Source organism: Pantherophis guttatus, chromosome 2 (genome assembly GCF_059756535.1).
Source record: "Pantherophis guttatus breed Tessera chromosome 2, ASM5975653v1, whole genome shotgun sequence".
Lineage (NCBI taxonomy): Eukaryota > Metazoa > Chordata > Lepidosauria > Squamata > Colubridae > Pantherophis > Pantherophis guttatus.
In genome coordinates this window covers 70,825,505-70,848,001 of record NC_142064.1, presented here as the reverse complement: position 1 = coordinate 70,848,001, position 22,497 = coordinate 70,825,505, and positions in this window count along the sequence as shown.

Genomic DNA, 22,497 nt, shown 5'->3' with positions numbered 1-22,497 from the left:
GGAGGGAATAGCCAACAATTTAGAAGATAGACTCATAATACAGAAGGATCTCTTGACATTGGATCCTATACAACAAAATGCAATTCAGTGGTGAGAAAAGTGAAGTCGTATACTTAGGGAAGAAAAATCAAACACACAGGTATAGAATAAGGGGTACCTGGCTTAACAGCATTAACTGTAAGAGGGATCTAGGAATCATAATGGACAACCACTTAGAGAGGTGACAGCCTGTCCTCATTGCCTTTTATAGGGGAATTCTTGAGAAAGGAATCTGCTGTGGAGGTTTTAAATGTTCCTCCTCCTAGTTCCCTTATCTTGACATAGTCTTCTCCCCACTGTCCTTTCTCATCTTTATTAGTAGCAGCAGATCTAAAAGATGCCATATTCCTTGATCATCCAGTATGGATATAAAATTAAGCCACTGTTCAGTGCTGTGTGAATGCAGCTTGGCAGAACTGGCCAAGAATTTTATTTATTATTTATTTATTAATCAAATTTCTATACCGCCCTACTCCCGGAGGACTCAGGGCGGTGAACAGCCAAGATAAAATACAGATAATACAAACATTAAAAATCCCTTAAAATTATTAAATATTTTGGCCGAAACACAGATTAAAACACCCAATTTATAAAACAAATCAAACAAATTAAAAATTTAAAAGGGAGAGTTAGGCCAGGCAATGGCCTATGGCAATTAATTAGGAGGCAATGACCGCAGATGGCAGATATTGAAGACAGAGGGCCAATCTCTAGACATAGTTTCTGAGGATCCTAGTCAGTCTTGTATGTTGAGGACTGGGCAGTTGCCACTTCATGGGCAGCTATATCCTTAATTAATATCTATATTATCTTAATCAGTATATATATACTTAAATTAACCTGCTGATGTCAAATTTAATGGATCCTCCCCTATCAATAAAACTGCCAATCTGCTTGGGTTTTTTTTATATGTGAAATGGAGAGATGACACCAGCTTGTCCTTTTCTTATAAAGTGTACTAAGCCTTGTGCTAAGCTTCTGGCCACCCTTACTCTGAGGTAGCCACAAGGCAAAACATCTAAGAACCACAATCTTAAATAAACCAGAGTTGCTCCTTGTATCCATGGGATTGCCTAAAATTATGGGATTGTTTTTAATTGAACAGAAATTTGATCACAACTTGTTTCAGTAAACTAAGCCTTGTAAGGGCAGGCAATGACATGGGAGAGGAGTCAGAATTTGCTACTATTTGGTGAGAGAAGTGATAGAAAATGGTGTAGAGCGCCCAGCATGTGCTAATTGTGTAATCATCCATGACAAGCAATGGAGTCATTAGTAGCACAATCGTGTCACTCCGTGGCAATTCTAAGAAGTTCCTGAAAACACACCGAGTAAACTATTCATGGAGCAATAAATGATTATTCAAAACAATTATTAGAATTATCGTCAAATTATAGATTAATGGATGAAATAGATATGCATGAGGGGGAAAAAAATGCTAACCCAAGGCCAGAAAAGCTTGTTTTCGATCGCTGAAGATCACTCCCCAAAAACCAGCAGTTTCCTAAGCCATAGAAAATCAGGAATGAGATTCACAACAACCGCTTTGTAGACTGTGTCTTTAATTTCCGCCATGAGCTAGCAACAGACACTGCCAGGCTTCAGAATATGGAGCACATTTATAAAGAAAGACAAAAGCATAACAGATGTAGGAGATATAAAAAAGGGGGTCCTACTGAGTCTGAATGCTTCCAACACAAACAGTGACAAGTATTTGCTAACAATTAAATCCTGCTGCCCCCTCCCCCGCCCCACCATTAATTTTAGCAGTTCCGCTATTTCCACACCAAATGGAGTAGTTGAAATATTCAGTTAATGTACACACAAAGAAAGAAGAAGAACCCTATGGTGCCAGGAATACAGAATTCTGTTACAGTACTCCATTTCTCAGATTGATTACAAATTTATGCACTGCAAACCCCCTACAGGATCTGTTGAATCTCTTTCAAGCGCATAGCACCCAGGGCAATCCATCCTCTTTCTACGACTTCCACCAAACAAGTCCCATCATTCCAGCCAGCATAGACTCCCTGTTCTGGGAATCGTGGTTGTTGTGAATCACTTCCAACTGGGATGGCAGAAGCTAAAGTCCAGCCTACTCTCTGGAAATTCTGACTTCTGAAATTAAGCCTCAGACTCTGATATCTACAGGATCTGGTCCTCTTGGTGATTCAAAGGCTCTCCCGAGTTAACTCCAGCATTAGTTTCTCATATCCATCCCCCACCTTACAAAATATGTGTGCTGCTGCTTCCTAATCATCCTCTTCTTCCAGATGACCAGCCTCTCCATCTCACAACCTTCAGAACCTCATTTAAAATACACACAAGATTACTTTAGGCTGTTTTCTTTCAGGTCTGCGCCCAAACACACATCAATTTTCCCTATAACAAGAATGGAAGGAAATAAATTGTAAATGATCCTTCGTGCCTATTGTCTATAATAAGTATTAAATGCTTCTCAGAGCATTCACTGAGCTACCACATCAGGGGTGAAATCCTGCAGGTTCTGACAGGTTCTGGAGAACTGGTAGCGGAAATTTTGAGCAGTTCAGAGAACCAGCAAATACCACCTCTGGCTGGCCCTAGAGTGGGGTGGGAATGAGGATTTTGCAGTATCCTTTCCCTGCCATGCCCACCAAGCCATGCCCACAGAACCGGTAATTAAAAAAATTGGATTTCACCACTGCACCACATTGCTAGGAGCTGGGAGGTGCATGAGTCAAGCATCCCCTACAAGATAAGTGCAAGCTGTCCCGTTAAGGATAAGACTGAACTATGCTGTGATTTCTGCCTTGGCTGGCTGGGAAATTCTGAGAGTTGACGTTCATGTTTCCTAGAGTTGCCAAGGTTGAGAAACATCGATCTAAGCAGGAAGAGTGCTATGAAATCATGACATATTGGACACAAAAGTTTGATTTTTATCCTCTGACGCTGGGGCTGTTTTCAGTTGGTTCCATAGTCAACTTTGGCTTTACTATACTGAATGAATGTATACTTCACCAGCTATTGACACGACTTATCAGAAGTTATATGAAGTATGGCATAATTCCCAATCCACACATCAGCAACATGCATCCATAGCTAGACCAAGTTCCTTAGGACATTTTCTCTTGAGATTTGATAGGAATATGAGAAGCTAGGAGTCTGTAAATTCTGGAGCCGGGTAAATGGAAGACGAAACACCTTTGCACTTCATGGTATCACAGTGTGTCCCTCCACTGGTCCTTCAAAGAAAATTTATTTAGAAAAAGCTGAAGAGCAATTCCTTTTCTTCACATTGAATAACGATATTAGAAATGAAAAGCAAAAGTAATGTCTAGGATAGTGATGGCTAACCTTTTGGCAGTCGTGTGCCAAAAGCGCAGGGGGGTCGCGCATGCGCGTGCCCACACCCATAATTCAATGCAACCCACCTGCTGTGCCTGCACACAGACCCTCCCCCCATGCAACCCCCACTTTTGGCACGCAGTGGTATGGTAGGCCCGGTAGGCCCGTTTTTCGCCCTCCCCAGGCTCTAGAGGCTTTCTTAGAGCCTGGAGAGGGCGAAAACGGCCTTCCCCACCCCCCTGGAGGCCCTCCGGAGACCGGAAACAGACTGTTTCCCAACTTCCGGTGGGCCCAGATGGCCCAAAAATCAGCTGGCCAGCACACGCATGGAGCTGAGCTAGGGCAATGCTCATGTGCCCATAGATATGGCTCCGCGTGCCACCTGTGGCACACGTGCCATAGGTTCGCCATCACGGGTCTAGGACCACACTTGTAAAACATGGGTGCAGTGATAAAGTAGGTACTGTAATGTTAATCTGCATACTAAAAAGCAGCAGCTCCCTCTCAAAGTAGCCACAGAATGGCACATATTTTAATGTGGCAAAAGGAAAAATGGTTAAACACATGAGAAAAATTGCAAGGACCACCACAAGACCTGTACCTGGCCTTGAAGTGGAAGATTGGGGACCTCCAAAGGGAAGCTTCTTTTGGGGCTCTCCAGAATGAAAACAATATTGGGATAAGGAAGTGGACAGGATAAACACTGTAACCTGAATTAATTCTGTTTTAAATGAGAGAGGGTTAATCGGTTTCTTTCCCATATTTGATGGCTTTATCTTCTGCCACACTAAAAATCACAGTACAGGGACAGACTTTGGAGGCCTGTGTGTAATGTGCTCAATGCTTTGAAAGAGGGTCACTGCAGTCCCAAGACCACAGATACTAGTATCAGTAGTGGGTTGCTCCCAGTTCGGTCCAGTTCTATAGAATTGGTAGTAAAACTGGCAGGTGGGCGTCATCATGGGTGATCTGTGCATGCGCAGAAGCTTCTGCGCATGTGCGCATGCTCCCGTTCTGAACCAGTAGTAAAGGTAAGTAGAACCCACCCCTGACTAGTATATTATTTTTTGTGTGTGCCTATGAGTCAGTGATGACTCCTGGAAACTCCAGGGATAGGTTCTTGCAGTTCTCTTGGCAAGAAATCTCAGAAATGGGCTCTTTCCTAGGGCTGAGTGTGACTGGCTGAAAGTCATCCAGCCGGCTTTCAGGACTGAGGTGGGACTAGAACTCATGGTCTACCTGGTTTCTAGCTTGGTGCCTTAGCCACTACACCAAATCAGCTCTCCTAGCATACAGTAGAGCAGTGATGGTGAATCTTTTTGGCACCGAGTGCCCAAACTGGAATGCACGTGCAGGCGTGTGCGTGTGCTGGAGTGCTGGAAACCCGAAGACCTGCTGGCCGGCGCAAGCATGCCTGTTTTTTGGTCATTTTTGGGCTGTTTTCAGGCCATTTTCAGGCCATTTTTGGCTGTTTTTCAGACTAATGGCTGGAAACGGCCTGTTTTTTGGCCATTTTGGCTGTTTTTCGGACTGTTTTCAGGCTGTTTTCCGGCACTCTAACACCTGCAAAGATCAGCTGGCTGGCATGCATGTATGCACTGGAAACCAGAAGAGCATCTTGTGATGGCGCTCGTGCTGACAGAGAGAGCTCTACGTGCCACCTCTGGCATGCATGCCATAGCTTCGCCATCACGGCAGTAGGGTATAGAGGAGTATAGTGTGTGGAGTACACATTATTTGATTCTAATTCGTTCAGAGTTGTTTATTAGGCGATTGAAAAAGAGAAGATGGTGCCTAAGCCTCACGTGATCCGATTCCTGCTCCTGTTTTCATGCATTACGCGTGAAACATGTAAAAATGAGGTGAGCCTTCATTTGCACAGTTACAAGTGCCAAATTGCCTTTTTTTAAAAAGATCTTTACCTTTGAATGTATAGTGCAGTAAATTATCACACAGTAAAGGAAAGTGTATACCAGTGGTATATTTCCACCCATCCCAGTATAATCGGTTCAGGAGATTTTGCATTCTTAAAATCTCACTTGGATGAGGGTGTTCAAACTTATTGTCATGTTTTCTGATAATGTAGCTTGCATTAGGATCCTCTTTACCAAAGACATGTTCCCCCCTCCAAGTATTATCATAATGTCTTGCTTTGACATGAACCAAGATAAAGCTAAGCCATGTTGCAGCATTGTCAGGGCTGGGTTTATTAGTATGATTATAATTATGCTTCAGATAAGAAGATGCTCTTAGAATTATGTCTTCAGTTATTGGGATGTTTTATATATGAGAAATCCAACTTCAGAATCATGCAAATCTCATTATATTTTAAAGCATAAAAGCCTTCCACAAGAAATATTAATCAGGCAGACTGAAGTATGAGAGGTATTGGATTTGCATTATTACTTTCTGGCTTATATCATTTCATTTTTCAATGTGTCTATTCCCTATAATTTACCTCTTGACACTTTTAACATTTTCAATCATTTTAGTTGTTTTAAAATAAACATTGATTAATGTCAAGTGTATCAGCACAGCGTTATTAACTTTTATGCAATATTTAAAAAAACCCACCACCCTGTTTCTTTTGCTTTGTGATGTACATTTATTCAGCAGCTCCTGTCTGGAGAATTAAAAACAGTTTCTCTCCCCCCCCCCCCCCACACACCTCTTACTAAATAGAAGCAGTTCATAAGCAGAAAGACTGATCTTCAAAGATATTGTGCAGGTGGAAGTAATGCATTTTAATGTACTGTCTGGAATTTAGTCTTGAAATAATTTGAATATTGCTTTAAATAATGGATCCTAAACCTATTAGAGGTAATCCAGTAATATAGGCCTTTACTATTATGGCTATCATTTCTCTTGATTAAGAGAAAAAGTATCTTGAACAGGAACAAGAAATATGTCTGCAATTATTCATAGAGCTGCTGAAACCATCACAGGATTGGAAAGAGACATCTGAATCAATCTAACTACTCTCTGCTCTGTGAAAGAATCAAATTGAAATATCTACTAAAACAACTTTTACTTCAACATATGCAGTGAAAGGGATCTCACAACATCTCTAAATAATTATTTCTGTGGTCAAAACTTCTGTTGTGAACTTTTCCCCACTGCTCAGCTTTTCTAAGACCCAACCACAGTTTGCTTTCTGGCATCTTACATTCATTATTTCTTGTCCTGCATTTCGAAGTGACAATGAAACAGATCTTGGCCTTCTTCCACATGACACCCCTGCAGGGATTGAACAAAGGTAGTCCTCGCTTAACGACTGCCATGTTTCCTTTACAACTGCGGCATTCACTTTATGGCTGCTGCAAAAAAGGTCCTAAAATCGGGTCGGTCACGAGGGTGCCTCAACGTACAACCATCAGAACTTATGACTGAAATTATGGGCCCCATTATAGTTGTAGGTCGAGGACTACCTGTAATGCCTATCAAAGCTAGGGAGATCAGTCCCCTCCCTTTTCCTTATAGGACTTTATTCCAAATCCCCGGATCTTCCTGTCTTTACACTTGTTCTAGTTTGTTTGAAACCTTCTGGAAGGATAGTGCCCCAAAAGTAGATTTTCAAAGTCGGACCTCAACTATCTATGCAGAAAAGAGATTTTTGAGATATGTGAATATCATCAAAATTTTTGTTGGCCACTTCACACTACTGAGTTATATCCGGTTTGTATTCACAGTTTTTTCATTCAGTTATGTTCAGTTATTTTCTGTACCTTATAAAGATTGTTTCAAATGTCTGTCTTCTAGACCAGCAGTCCCCAACTTTTGCGACTTAGTGGCCTGGCTGAGGGAGGGAGAGGGGAATTGGGCTGTGCAAGCAGCGGACGGTGCGCACGCACACAAATCCCTTGCATGAGTGGTGGGCCAGTGTGCACACGCAGCACTTGCATGAATGATGGGCCGGTGGGCACTTGCACTGTCCCGCTGCTTGCACAAATGCTGCATGTGCATGTCCACCAGTCCACCACTCATACAAGGGCTGCTTGCGCATGTGCTGGACCCCACTCACACATGTTGAGCTGCGTGAACACATGCACTCTGGCCTGCCACTCATATGGCCCCATTCCAAATAGGCCACGGCCTGGTAGTGGGCTGCAACCCAGGGCTTGGGGACCAGGGGTGAAATGCTCCCGGTTCAGACCGGATCGCTTGATCCAGTAGCGATGGTGGATCAGAGAATCGGTAGCAAAAATCCCTGTGCCCCCCCCATGCCCTGCTGAGCCCCACAATCATCAGAGCCTTTTTTTTAACTTTTAAAAGCATTTTTTCTACAACCTCTTCCGACAAAAAAATGCTTTTAAAAGTAAAAAAAAAGCCTCTGATGAGTGCGCGGCTCAGCTGGGATCATCAGAGGCTTTTCAAAGCATTTTTTTCTGCAACCTCTTGGCTGAAGAGGTGGTAAAAAAAATGCTTTGAAAAGTCTCTGACGATCCCAGCTGAGTTGCCTTATCGGCAGAGGCTTTTCAAAGCATTAGAAAAAATGCTTTGAAAAGTTAAAAAAAAAAGTTGGCCAAGCCCACCCAGTCACATTAACCCCCCCCAAGCCACGTCCACAGAACCAGTAGTAACAAATTTTACATTTCACCCCTGTTGGGGACCCCTGTTCTAGACAGTTTCTCAACCTCAGCATGCTGGATGGGGAATTCTGGAAGTTGAAGTCCACACATCCTAAGGTTGCTGAGGTTGAGAAACACAGTTAGTTCTAAAGATTTAGCTATCCAATCACATTTTTTATCACTTGCAACTCTGTTAAGTATTCTCTTCAGGTCATCTTCCAAACTGTTAATAAAACTTTGAAGAATATTGAATTTAGCAACAAAATTAGGGGCACCTTATTTGCTATTTCGCTCAAGTTCAGCGGAAAGCTATTGAAAATGATTTTTGAGTCATTTAATTTTTGTGCCATCAAGATGAGCTTTTACTGACTTCCAGTTGCAACCAGAGCGAGAACAGCTGGAAAATAGCAGGCTCTGCCGAGTCCTGCGAAAATCCAGCTGGTAACCGCTGCCAGGAGACCCTTTGGGGTCACAGTTGCCTTGTAGGGGCAGTGAAGGAAGGAGAGGCGCTTCCCTGACCATGAGGAATCCACAAATTTCTCGGTAGGTCCGAAGCAAGCTCTCCCCAAATGGCAGCAGGCACGGCCGGCATTGCTGGCAGCCACGAAGCCAGGACAATCGGGAACCAAGATTGTGCAGGAGCGGTGTATGGACAAAAGATTGAAATTGGGTTAGATATTTACCAACTTATACTTTAATGACTTGCAATAACAAAAAGAATATGAAAAGAAAACTCCTAAACTTAAAATAGTGGCAAATTGACACACGGAGAAAAAAAACCCCGGAAACGAAAAGGTGGAAAAAAGCCCAAGAGAAGCTATAAAAATACAGACAGCGTGGAAAAAAGCCCAAATAATTTGAAAGCGACTTTATGGAGAAATTATTTGTTTATTTGAATTTCTAAACCCCTTGGATTTATCCGACAATCAGCTGTTTTTGACAGATTGCTTACCTTGGATTGGGGCATAAGAGAGCCATCTACTGGAGAAAGAGAAGTACTATAACACTATAGCCGCAGTATATTTAATGAAAGCTAATATAATACATACAAAGTCTAATACACAGAACAGAAGTAACAACATCTGGTGAATGGCCTGACCTTGACTCTGTTGTTAGAAGATGACTGGGAAAATTTGAGAACATTCAATAGTGTGTTTCTTTCCTTTTGAAGAGTTACAAAAGGAACTAATTTGCAAATAACTAAATTTTACTAAAATTGACCATTGGGTTATGGATTGGAAAGACTGGAAGAATTTAGTGGAGTAACTTGGACAAATTTGGACTTGGACTATTAATGTTATTTAATAGAATATTCTAAGAGGCAAAAGAAGAAAAGGTCAGAAGAAAAGAGAGAAGGAGGAAATAAGACATTAAAATTTGGACAATTGGGGAATTATAAGGCTGTAAATTATTATGAAATAAAATTTGGGGCTTGGAGGTATAACTATGGGATTGATGTAACTTGATTAAATAGAAGTTTCTTAAATATTGAGATATTGAAATAATAGAAATACTCTTTTTATAAGCTGTATCAAATCACTATAAAATGGATCTAGAGATGTATGAAGAAATATTGTGCATGTTAAAAAGTCTGTGTGAATCCTTAAGAAATGACAGAGACAAAGGAATTGTTTAAAGATACAGAAATGAATGTAGAAGCTATTCAACAATTGGGGGAAAAAGAGGAACACGATATTCAAGAAGTAGATGAGAAACTAGAAAAAGCAGGGGAAGGGGAGAATAAAAATGAGAAGCAAGAAGTTAGGAACAAAGAGGAGAAGAGACTAATAAGTAGAAGACAAATACATAACATCACAATTTATAAGGGTACAGAGAGAAGAAAGAAAAACCCCTTTAAAAAACAAAAACAAAATGAAGTTTTGTGGATGAGTGTTCAAAAAATGCAGCAGAAAGAGGCTTGGGCAAAGAGCCAGGTCTTCAAGACCTTTTGAAATGCCAGTAGAGTGAAGGCCATGTGAATCTGAGGGAGGAGTCATTCCGAAGGACAAGTGTAGTAATCCTCTTGTTGGAGAAGAAGGATCCCAAACAGGAGTTGAATACTGTAGATGCTTCTCCTTCTTCTCCTTCTCCTCCTTCCTCTTCCCCTTCCCCTCTTCCCCCTCCTCCTCTCCCTTTCCCCCCATCCTCCATTCCGACATCTTCACTGAGCAGCTAGTATATTGATTTTCTTCATTTAATTTTTATTAGATCAGGGTGGGAGGTCCCTTATTACAGGGCTGCTGTTCCGCTCGTTCTGAGCCTCAGTACAAGCAGTGAGCCCTAAGTGCAGAAGTAGGAGCAGCTTGTTGCACAACGGGATTTTTTCGCCATTGGCAGCTTCCCAGCAAGGGCGAGGGTCTGCAATAGGAAAATGGGACGTGCTGTTTTAAGCTTCTCCTGCTATTTTTCACCCTGGGACAATGTGAGCAGTTTAAAATGGAGGCTCACTTCCCCAAACACCTGATACGGAGAGCGCAGAACAGACATAACACCACGGGTCCTCCCCGAGGTAGGAGACTAATTAGCTATCTAAGAATTGCAGTTGCTGACACCAGGCTGGCCACGAGCTGCCTTCCCGTCTCCTTGCAAATAATCTCTCTGCTCTTCAGCTGCATTAATTTTATCCCCTGAGCTGGAACGACAGTGCCCCTGGTCAGAACGAAAGACTTCGTACGGAATGCAACTGAAGGCTCATTAGATAAGTTTCCTTTAAATGGCCTAACTTGGTCGTGGATTTAGAACTCTTTAATTAAGCGTGTTTCCATTAAGCAGCCGTCTTCTGCTATGATTGTGTTCCCGACTCAACATTTAATGGCAATAAGGACGGGGTTTTTGTTTCTAGAGGGCACTCTTTGAGTTGTGCCATTAACAACCAGAGACAAAAGGCACTTCGAAACCATCCCCATTTTCCTTCCGCAACCCTCCAAAGCGGTTTGAGGCCAACCTGCAGTTTTCTTTGCTGCTGTCAGCTTCAAAACATGGGGACCATGCTGAGATCATAATAAGGAAATAAGTGTTCCCTCCAGCAGACCTGTACAAAACTGAAAAAATCATCATCCTGCTCCCTGAACTATTACAGGCTCTTCATGCCAAAAAGGAAATACATTTTTACAACCCTCTCCCTGTGCCCATGTTAAAAAAGCAAAACAAAATTGTCTTGCCACTATCATTAGGTCACACGTAAAAGCATGCAAAAGTGCAACTAGAAATGACTAGTTTATGTTATTACGAAAAAAACAAAAAGTTGTGGTTTGATGTTAATGCTTTATTTTACTGCAATAGAGGGAGTCGGAAGTCAACGCTTCTTTTTCTTTTTCCCAACTCTTCCTCACTTCTCTTCCCCTCTTTCCCCCCCACTGCTTCCTATTTACTTTCGTATTTTGTATCTTATTTTATCTTATGACTCAAGAAAATGCTAAATGGTGAAAAAAAACCAAAAAACCCACAATAGATAGCTTGGCTATAGTTTCAGATACAACTAAAAAAAAAAAAAAAAACCAAACCCTGACGCTTCTTCTTTCCCCAAAGGAGTGAATCGTGTGATTATTCAAATCCAGAGCAAATGCTGAACTGGTACAATAGTTCTTGGCACTAAAGGAAATTGACGGGGTTTTTTTCCCTCCTTGGTTTCTCCTATTTTCTCTGCAACTTCCTAAATTTTAAAACAATCTTATTTCCCGCCAGCAAATAAGTTAGAAAACCCAGAGTAAAACCTGTAGTTGCCTTCAAAGTCTTTGGAGGGGGAGGTTCAACCTCCCCCTCCAAAGGGCGCTCCCGTGTAACACCGCTCCTGCGCGAGCTGCACTGGCTCCCGGTGGTCTTCCGGGTGCGCTTCAAGGTGTTGGTTATCACCTTTAAAGCGCTCCATGGCATAGGGCCTAGCTATCTTCCAGACCGCCTGCTGCTACCGACGACCTCCCAGCGACCCGTGCGCTCCCACAAAGAGGGCCTCCTCAGGGTGCCATCAGCCAAACAATGTAGGCTGGTGACCCCCAGGGGGAGGGCCTTCTCTGTGGGGGCACCTACCCTCTGGAATCAGTTGCCCCCAGAGATAAGGAAAATCCAAGACCTCAGTGCCTTCCGCCGTGCCCTTAAAACCCACTTTTTCCAGCAAGCCGGGCTGGTTTAAGAAGAAATTTTTAAATTTTTAAAATGTTTTAATTGGTTTGTGATTTTTAAATTTTTGGGCCAAATTTATATATATATTAATTGTTCTTAATATTTGTAGTTCATGTTCTTAACTCTGGCTGTGCACCGTCCTGAGTCCTTAGGGAGAAGGGCGGTATATAAATTGAAAAATAAATAAAAATAAATAAATAAACCTTCTGCTACAGTCTAAGGCAAGAGTGTCAAATCCGCGGCCCTCAGACCAGATGCATCATGTGCTGGCCATGCCCACCCTTGGTTTAACAAAGGGGAAAAAAAGTTGTGATACGTCACATGACGACGTGTGATCGCGAGTTTGACACCCCTGGTCTAAGGCATGCAAAGCAACTGCTTTATCAAGCATGGAGGCCCCTTCACAATATAAAGATTGCACCTCTCTAAAGCTGGGGGCACCCTTTGTACTGCCCTAAGCTTTCAGCTTCTTTGGGATCTACTGTGTTCGTGTCTTAGAAAGCAGCTCTTGAGGAATCACCGTAAAGACAATTTTACAGTGATTGACCTTGGTGGAAACCCCTCCCCTGTCTCTGCAACCAGCTTGCAGCTCCCGAGATTCCTCCCAATTCCTTTTTTTGAAATTGTGATCCCTAGCCATCATCCATCTCTGTTTGTTAGGTGTAAGGGGGACTTCACTGTCCCTTCTCATGCAGCCACCTCTCCCCGCACCCCCACTCCATTGTTGCAGTGACTGGGTATCATTCTTTTGATCTACCACTGATCAGCCCAGTTGAGCTAGTCGTCAACCACAATTGAGCCCAAAATTTCTGCTGCTAAGCAAGACAGTTGTTAAGTTAGTTTTGCCCCATTTTAAGATCTTTCTTGCCACCGTTAAGTGAATTACTGCATTTGTTAACTGAATCACTGTGTTTGTTAAGTGAATCTGGCTTCCTTCATTGACCTCGCTTATCAGAAGTCCGCTGGGTAAATTACAAATGATGACCACGTGACCCGGAGACACAGCAACCATCATAAATACATGCCAGTTGCTAAGCCGCTGAATGACGATGGAAATGCTGCAATGGTCATAAGTGTGAAAAACGGTCATCAGTCACTTTTTTCAAGTGGTCGTGTAACTTTGGCCTAGCAAGTATGTATTATTATCTTTATATGTTTGTATTTTTTTTAAAAAAAAATACATGGAGTGAGTGAAAAAATAGTAAAAATATAGAAAAGTGTTTAGCTCAGAATGTTTAAGGTTTAGGACTGCTCTTCTACAAATCACATACAGTGCTCCCAAAAGTGTTTTTTTTTCAAAGGGGCAAGTGGATTTTGTTTTTTTCCTTGAAGACATTTCATTTCTCATGGAAGAAGCTTCTTCAGCTCCAATGGATGAGAAGCAGGGGTGAAATCCAGCAGGTTTCCGGTAGCGGATATTTTGAGTAGTTCGGAGAACTGGCAAATGCCACCTCTGGCTGGCCCCAGAGTGGGGAGGGAATGGGGATTTTGCAGTATCCTTCCCCTGCCATGTCCACCAAGCCACACCATGCCCACCAAGCCAGGCCCACAGAACCAGTAGTAAAAAAATTTGTATTTCACCACTGATGAGAAGCGAATCATCTCCAAGAAAAAAACAAAGTCCAGTTGCCTTTTGAAAAAAGCACCTTTGGGACAACCATGCCCTGGACGACGGAGAATCTCCATGGACAAATATAATGCTCTTAACAGCTCAAGAAAAGGATCCACCCCTGGAAATCTGGAAAAGATAATGCCTCCCACAAGTCAAAAGAGAAGGACAGGGGTTGGAGAAGAATAAAGGAAAATCTGTTCAGTGAAAATTGCTCAAACCCAGTTATGAACCATGCTGAATTCCTCCGGCTTGTCTCAGAGGGTTATTGCGGAGACTTGAAATGCCGTTTTTCTTTAATTTTTTTCAGGCAGAACTAAAGTTGATTTTTGAGAACTGCTTGCCCATAACTGTATATGCGTATTTTAATAATGCCTCTGTATAATGTTCTGATTTATTTGTCTGGAGATCTTTACTTCAGCGCTGTGGCTTCTTTAAAAAAAAAAACTTTGAAATTTATATAGCCGTTTGTTTAAGCTGTCAAAACATTTTTAATTTTAATTACCGCACATCATGCCTCTGGGTGTAAAGCTGTCAGATAAATCTGAATCTTTGCATAAACACGTGGAGATCTTATATGTGTTATAGTGTTGCACAGTTGCTTGTGGGCTATTCAGTGAATTCCCATTAAAGACACACAGACACACATGCGTTGCTGATATAGGACCTCACTGGTACACAGGATGGCTGATTAGTTGTCAGGCTGCACCAGATAATGTCCTTGACTGCCGAAATGGACAGGTGCAGCCTGTGCAGAGCATTAAAGCCGCTGGATGTCAGAATAGAAAATATTTCTGTTGAATGCCAGTCACAGAGAAATAGCCTGACAGTTGGATAAGCTCCTTCTCTCCTACCCAAAGGAACATTGCGTTTGGCACAGAAGCAAGTCAGAACGAACAATTACACTAGATTCGCTATGACAATAAGACCCACGTAGACCCCGGCTTTATTATGCGGTCGATATTCTAACATGAAATATTTTCTTCCAATCCACCTGCAACCATGTGCCCTTTGGCTTATCCATGGCCATCCTATGATTTATCACCCTTAGGATGAAGGATGGAAGAATGGAAAAAACATCATGAGGGTATGGTGCGGCTGCCGATTCCACATACTTTTAGTAACAGTAACAGAATTGGAAGGTACTACTTTGGAGGTCATCTAGTCCAACCCCCTGCTCTCGCAGGAGACCTATGCTATTTCTGATAGATGGCTGTCCAGTCTCTTCTTAAAAGCCTCCAGTGTTGGGGCACCCACCATTTTCAAAGGCAATTTGCTCCACTGGTTAATTGTTTTCACTGGTAGGAATTACCGTATTTTTCGGACTATAAGACACACTTCCCTCCCCCCTAAAAAAGTGGGTGGAAATGTTGGTGCGTCTTATAGATTGAATATGGCCCTGTTTTTGGCCTCTGAAAATACCCCACCCCGCGTGTCCCATTTTTGCCAAACACAGGCCCGTTTTTGGCAAAAAGAGGATGCGCAGAGGGTTTGAGAGGCCTGCAGTGTCTTCCTGGGGGCTGGGGGGGCAAAAATGGGCCTGTTTTTCACAAAAATGGGATACGCAGAGGGTTTGGGAGGCCTGCAGAGTGCTCCTGGGGACCAGGGAGAGCAAAAACCAGATGCGCGGAGGCCGAAAACTATTTTTGTTTCCTTTTTTTCCTCTTCAAAATCTAGGTGAGTCTTATACTCTAGTAGTATTATAGTCTTATAGTCTGAAAAATATGATAGTTCCTTCTCTCTTTGGTTAGTTTCCATTCATCATTTCTTGTTCTGTCAACAGGTGCTTTGGTAAATAAGTTGGCCCCCTCATTCTTGGGGCAGCCCTTCAAGTATTGGAAGACTGCTATCATGTCCTGATCCTTCTTTTCACTAGGTTAGGTAAGGCTAGTTCCTGCAATCGTTCTTCATGTTTTAGCTTCTAGGCCCCTAATAATTTTTGTTGCTCTTTTCTGGACACTTTAATAACGAGTCCAGAGAAGACTCCTTTTCACCCACTTTAATAAAGGGAGTGCAAAGGAGTCGAATAAGTGAGGATGCAAATACCTTTGCTTCCCGGAAGAACATTCCTGGCTGGTAGAATTCCTGTTTTCCTTCATTGTAGAAGATGAGGCAGTCCCCAGTTAGGAGCAGAAGGCAGATCATTTTTCTCTTCTCTGGATTATTTTCTCGTCTGCCAAAACCTCCATCCAATAACCAGTTTTCCTGCCTGTGCTGTCAGCTTGGAGCAGCAAAGAATTTTCCATCCGTATTAGAAGCCCTTTTTTGAATTTGCAGGTGCATTTATCACTTCCTTAGTCCTCAAACATCACTATTTTCTTATTCTCGCTTATTTATTACAAGCAGAATAATTTCATTTTAATCACGCTTTACATTTCTGGCTTATTTTTATTAGTCTTGCCGGAGTCCTTTTACCTCCGATGATGCCATTTTGCATTTGTCTCGGTGCAATAATTGCAGCCATGTGCTAACACTTTTAATGCTACAATTTTCTTAGCTTGATTTTCTGCCTCAGGTGCTCACAGTGAATGAACTTTACTGCCATCTGGAGATGTAGCTGTGTTTGTCATTCTGCCTTTGAATTCACAGAGATCCCATTTCAGAGCTCTGCTTAGGAAACAAACAGGCATTTTATTGTTATTTGCTTTAACGCAACACACATCTGCAGAGCAATGGGACACCGCTGGCAATTAAAACTAATATACCTTAAAATGGGCTCGGAAAGAGAGGCAAAGACATTGAGAGAAAAGTGCGGGTAATTCTGACTGGTTTTAAGGCAGTTGATATACCTGAGCTCATGTGAAGAGGGATAAACCATTTGAAGAACAGCAGGGGGGCAGGCGGGTGAGGCTATTCCCAAAGCAGCCTTCTATCTCTCAAGGGATAGTTGTGCTTTAACAAAAGGATTTCATTTCCTTAGCTGTGGAGTTTCCTAGCCCAGCTAGCGCCTCAGTGGTAGAATGCTGCCGGTTTAACAACCAGTTCGGTGAGCGTGTACTGCATATGCACACACAGGCTTTGCACGCGTGCCTAAGGCGCTTGCACTCAGCCCTGAAAATGGAGCATTTAGAACAGTGTTTCTCAACCTTGGTAGCTTGAAGATGGGTGGACTTCAACTCCCAGAATCCCCCAGCCAGCAGCGCTGGCTGGGGGATTCTGGGAGTTGAAGTCCACCCATCTTCAAGCTACCAAGGTTGAGAAACCATTGATTTAGAAGCTCAGCTGGTTACCTTCCAAGTCAGCAATGGGGTGTGGGGAAATCAACTGATCATCGGAGCTACCGGTTCGCCTGAACTGGTCCAAACCAGTTGAATACCACCTCGGTAGTGCCCCCTTTCCAGATACATTGGACCGAATTCTCATCATCCCCAATGCAAAATTATCTGAAAAGCAAGGCTGATGACATAAGTGGAGGATAAAAACACTAATATGTATCAAAGATGAAAAGTTTAGGAGTCTATACAGCTAGTCCTTGACTTATGACCACAATTGAACCCAACATTTCTGTTGTTGAGTGAGACATTTGTTAAGTGAGTTTTGCCCCCATTTTTTTTTTTTTTTTTGCCACAGTTCTTAAGTGAGTCGCTGTTAGTTATTAAGTTAGGAACCCTCTTGACTTTGCTTGTCAGAAGCTTGCAAAAGATGATTACATAATCCCAGAACACTGCAACGGTCATAAATATGAATCAGTTGCCAAGTGTCTGAATTTTGATCATGTGACCAGGGGAATGCCGCAATGGTCTTGATGAACGTATCTTTTCTTTTATGTACAGAGAGCATATGCACCAAGACAAATTCCTTGTGTGTCCAATCACACTTGGCCAATAAAAAATTCTATTTTATACTATGCTATGCTATGCTATGCTATGCTATGCTATGCTATGCTATGCTATGCTATGCTATGCTATGCTATGCTATGCTATGCTATGCTATGCTATGCTATGTGTGAAAAGCGTCCATAAGTCACTTTTCTCAATGCTGTTGTAAACTTCGAACGGTCACTAAACAAACTGTCATAAGTCGAGGACTACCTGTAAATGAAAACTCTGCAAATGCATCTCCCTCTAACTCAACCTCATGGCTTCAGTATGAGTCTAAGTACACCATATCATGATAGCCACCATAGCAGTAGGTTCAGAGTAGGACTTGTTCATGAATTGGATTCCAGCCCTATGACTTTGGATTCGTGAGCTGGATTCTAGTCTTGTGACCTGAGTGTTTATTTTGCTCTATGTCTCCTTTTCTGTCATATAGATATACACCCTTTTCATTTCATGGCTCAAATTTTGTCAGCTAATAGGCACTGTGCGCAGTCCTTGCCATCAGGGATTTAATGTGTTTGACCATTAATTTCTGGTTATTACTTGTTCAAGGGTTATCAAGCTTGAGCCTTTAATTAGGCAACAAAGATATAAACAGCAATTTCCTTCACAAAGGGAATCCAGTGGGAACTATATGAAGAGCCAACTGCAGCTCTATAGTAATTGGGCAATGGTTTAAGATGTACATTTGTAGCAGAGATGTGAAAGATTAGCATCATTTATCAGGCTAAAAAAAACCCCCAGTGCTATTTATTATTTCCCTCATTCTATGATGCTTCATGAAATTATTATGAAAATCACAAGACTCAGGCCAAGGTTTTGATAGTTTATTCAATTATGTAGATCTGGTCAACAGACTTTCTACTGCCAACCACTATAATAACAGAAGTGTGGTGAAGTTCAAATGTTCTCCATCATTCTGAATCCTTGAACAAACTTTGGAGGAGATTTTTGTTCATCTCTGATTATTGAGATAAAGCAATTGATTGGATAAAGTAATTCTCAAGAGTAAGAAGCCCAAAATTATCATCTTATCTCATAGACATCTCTTCCATCTGCCAGAATTGGTGTATGGATGTAATAAGGCAGAGGAGACAGGGCCATGGTTGGTCCTCTGGGAAGGTTTGGGAAAAAGACAGGATTAGACTATAATTCAAATCAAACAAAACACAAACTGTGATTCCCCCCCCCAAAAAAAACTGTTCCTCATCAAAAGATTCCCATGAATTGTCCCCACCTGAATTATAGAACAGATGAGACTTTTTCATTGTCTTTAGAGCTGACCGCCTATGCTCAATACAATTTTCCACCACTGCTGGAAAAAATAATTAGATTCGTGGAGAACAACATGCAACTCACAGCAAATCACCCAGGATTTTTCCAAAAGTAGCAGCAGGATCTCCAAATTTTGTCACAAGTATTTGCTTTGACCTAGTTTGCTTCATGTGGTCTTTGTGAAATAGGTATGCTCCAGATGAAATGCTGAATCATCACCAATTGGCCCTGTGTGTCAAAAAGATCTGCAGATGCATGCCAAAGGTATATGTGGTCTAGGCACTTGCTTGGAAAGAATCCCAAGGCTGCTGCCAATGATTTGGAATACCTGGTTTTGATAATTTCTCTTTTTTGCAGGGCATTTTTCAAGCTGTCTGCTTAATTTAATAGAATAATTTAATAAAGGTTAGTTTTCCTCTTGAAGTCAAGCAGTGCCCTCTCCCCTCCTTTCCTTTCCTCTCCTCTCCTCTTGTTGTGGCTCCGACCCCCGAGCCTGTCTTATCGGAGGAAGAAGGCTCTGAAAGGGAAGGAGAGGAGTTGGCCGGGCCTCCCTCTCCAGGACCCTCCTCTCTGGCAATGCCTCAGGTGTCTCCCGATGGAGAAGAGATTGGCCAGGAGCCAGGTATCCCCGCACAGGCGCAGTTGGACAGTGACGGGGATGAGTCTTGGCTGGATCCATACCAGCGTCGGAGAGATAAGCGCATACAAAAGAAGAGGAGGCGTGCCAGAGATTAGGCTGAGTCACTGGACCACACCCCACAGGGTATAAAAGGGAGCGTGGTGGCCAGTCAAGCCTTCTGACGAACAAAGCTGAAAGCTTCCACGCCATTCTGCATTGTCGGACTTTTGCTATAGGCTTTGCTGGATTATATTTGGACTTAAGTTACTCTGTAATTATTGAACATTTTACTTTGATGTACCAGAAGCGAAGAGAAGTTATCTCTTCCCTTCGTGAGTAATAAACTCTTGGCAGGCAGCCACTAGGTTGCTGCCAAGTTCCGTTATCATAAGGATTTTGTCGGCTGGTTTGGTTTTTAACTCTTGGACGTCTGTTGGTGTGTGTGCGTGTGGGACGGGGACAGAACACCTCTCTCCTTTCCTTTCCTTTCTCCTTTCCTCCAAACACACATTTTAAGCACTGTAATTAATGCAGTAAAGTTCCAAATAGTTTGGGACTAGGGTTGAGGGGGATCCTTGGTGATCTCTGAGCTTGTTTAATTTTTTTTTTTGCAGATGTTTCATTACCCAAACTAGGTGACATCATCAATGGGGCTTGCTCCCAATTTACATTCTAGTGCTTGCCTTGTCAGTGTTGTGGGAATGGTCCTGGATATTCTTTGGTTGGGCTGTTTATTATTGGCTTAGGTTATTGTTTACTTCTTGCTTGTTGGTCTGATATTAATCTTGTGTTAATCGATGCTCATTTGAGTGTTGTTTGAATTCTGAAAACTTTTTCTTATTGAAGTTTCGGTATTGGGATAGAGGCATTTATGGAGGTTGGAACTTTGTACTTCTTCCTGCTATCTCACTTAGCGTTATTAATGCTGGTGAAAGGTTAACATAAGAATGAAGCATTGCTAAGAAGTTGTTCTCTGGGTTTGAGAGTTGGGAAGAGGGCTTACCTAGAAGATTTTCAAAAAACAAATAGCTTGTCCAAACTAGCAGCAATTGTGAACTTGCACTTATGAACAAGTATACAAGAAATTAATATTTCATTTCTGCACAGATAGGCACATTCACCAATCATGAACGGAGCTAAAAGAAACATAGTATCTTACCACTTTCTGGTTTTGCAGTGGTATGTATTGGTGTGCACTCTTTGCACCTGCGTTTTTAACACAACAGGTATAGCACTCTATTCATTGCATTTGAATTCTGCTGCTGCCTTTTTCGTCCAGTGTAAAGTAAGGATTCTCCCAAATGACTTTCTGCCTTCCAATTCTTCTGATTTCAGTGTTAAATGTGTCCAAGATGAATCCGGGTTCTTTTGACCGTGGCTGTATTTTTAATTCCTGTCCTTGCAATTCTTCTTCGCATGCAGCAGCCAAAGTGAAGTGAGCAGGGGAGAACTTGGAAAGAATTAATTAGCCAAAACCTGGCTGGGTTTATTCCAAACAGGCCTGAAAGAAAATATCCCCTTTTCTTCCAAGGTTATTTGACCAGGGTTGGGGTGGGTGGGCAGGAGAGGGAGATAGAAGCTTGTCTTTTGCTGTTCTACTTGCAGAGTAAGTACTTATTTTCAGCAGTAGATAATCTGCCCTGCAGAGAGCCAGTTTGCTATTTTTGTTTGTTATTCATGGTTTATCAGTTCTGGATGGACTCAATTGCCTTGAAATGGGAGCTTTCATCCAGATTCAAGAGTTACTATCAAGATTTTGTCCTTTCTTTGATCATCATGGTACTCACCCCATGCCAGGATAGGACTTTTATTGAGTCCCCCACTGAGAGTAAATCCTGTTGCTTCTAAGTTGACTGCACTCAACAAGAGAATTTCAGGAGAGATTGGTTCATTTTTTGCCCCCCTTCAGGCAAGGCAACCCAGGAAACCTAGTTGTCAAAAGTAAATTTGATTGTAGGTAGTACAGATTGTCTTGCTGAGATTGTTATCTATGAACCCCCTCAATTTCTGGCAGGTTGTAAAATATCTGTATATTTTACTGATGATTTTACTGCCTGATGATACAGAAAGATGAGAGGAACACCAACAAACTTGAAAAGAAGGCTAAAAAGAGCAACATAGGGTGATAAGGACTTTGGCGACTAAGTCTTACAAAGAACAGTTAAAAGAGAAGAAGAGAAGGCGAGGGAGAGAGAGAGAAAGAGTAGTCTTCCAATACTTGAAGACAAGTCACAGGAAAAAGCACATGGATGTATTTTCTCTAGTGTCAAAAGTAGGACAAGTCCAATGGGTGGAAGTTTTGCAGAGAGAGATGCACACACAGAATAAGGAGGAATTTCATAAGAATTATTGAGCAGTTGAAACTGCCTGCCTCCCAGATTGTTGGTGTCCTGCTTTCAAAGGTTGGACAATCCCCTCTCTGGAATGGTCTGAGAATTCCTGCCCTGGGCAGGAGGTTGAATTGGAAGATCTCAGAAATCTCTTCCAACCCCACATGGTTGATTTTTCCCCCCTTGCATTTTCATTGAGCAAACCATCAAATTTATTAATTTTAATGTTTTGTTGTTGTTAGTTGCCAAGTCGTGTCCAACCCATCGTGACCCCATGGACAACATTCCTCCAGGCCTTCCTGTCCTCTACCATCCTCTGGAGTCCATTTAAACTCATGCCTACTGCTTCAGTGACCCAATTGAGGAACCTCATTCTCTGCTGTCCCCTTCTTCTTTTGCCCTCAATCTTTTCCAGCATTAGGCTCTTCTCCAGTGAGTCCTTCCTTCTCATTAGGTGGAGAAAGTATTTGAGTTTCATCTTCAGGATCTGGCCTTCTAAAGAGCAATCAGAGTTGATTTCCTCTAGGACTGATCGGTTTGTTCGCCTTGCAGTCCAAGGGACTCACAGGAGTCTTCTCCAGCACCATAGTTCAAAGGCCTCAATTAATTGGTGCTCAGCCTTTCTTATGGTCCAACTTTCACAGCCATACATTGCAAGTGGGAACATCATAGCCTTGACTATACACACTTCTGTTGGCAAGGTGATGTCTCTGCTTTTTAGTATGCTGTCTACCTTCCAATTTTATATGGGATTATTACCTAATGATAATTAAATGGTGATCGAGCATGA